Source organism: Camelina sativa, chromosome 8 (assembly GCF_000633955.1).
Source record: "Camelina sativa cultivar DH55 chromosome 8, Cs, whole genome shotgun sequence".
NCBI classification, from domain to species: Eukaryota; Viridiplantae; Streptophyta; class Magnoliopsida; order Brassicales; family Brassicaceae; genus Camelina; species Camelina sativa.
This window is the reverse complement of record NC_025692.1, coordinates 5,821,581-5,822,276: the sequence shown is the minus strand read 5'-3', so window position 1 is coordinate 5,822,276 and position 696 is coordinate 5,821,581. Positions and strand designations below refer to the sequence as shown.

Below are 696 nucleotides of genomic sequence, written 5' to 3'. Positions count from 1 at the left end.
AGCAGAGGCATGATACTCTGCAGCAGGGTGCACGGAATGGAACATGTCCCAATCAGGCTGCATAAACTCTCCCAAAAACACACTGTTATACGCAACAGAGGCTATGTGGATGGTGTGAGACACCGGATCTCGTGGGTAGAAATCATCCGATGCTCTAATCACCGCAGCTTGCTTCGAGCAGTATAGAGCATCCGTATTATGGCTCATACAAGCAATACAGCCATTATCAGGGAAGTTCTTTGCAATAGAAGCGTCAAGAGCTTCATGAAACTGACGCGTTAACTCAACCCGACCGCCTAACCCACCACCCAAAGTCTCCAAAATACACTGCACATCCACCTTCACACCGTCCACACCAGCATCAGCCAAGTAACTATGAAGCTCGTTGTAAAACTTATACACCTTCTTAGGGTTAACCAAACCCAACCCTTGAAGCGTCATCACATCAGTCTTCCACGTCGGGTCATTCTCCACCACACCTTCTGTCGCATTCGGATACTTCATCACAGATCCGTACTCTCCCCCGGGTCTAACCCCGCCCCAGTAACCCGTTATCGCGTGCCACACGTAAACGTATTTTAAACCATGTTTCTCTTTAGCTATCTTGACAATGTTCTCAATCCCAACTTTGGGATCATCCTTCTTCTGAAACTTAGCATTCTCCTTGATCCCGGTCAACCGAAACACCGGCGACTC

At 48.3% G+C, this 696-nt stretch overlaps 1 protein-coding gene across 2 annotated transcripts in view; it reads right to left on the bottom strand.

Annotated features, from left to right (window-relative positions):
- Positions 1-696, bottom strand: part of LOC104706375 (probable galactinol--sucrose galactosyltransferase 6) — a 5,118-nt gene that overhangs the window by 2,050 nt on the left and 2,372 nt on the right. The gene's annotated exons all lie outside the window — the stretch shown is intronic.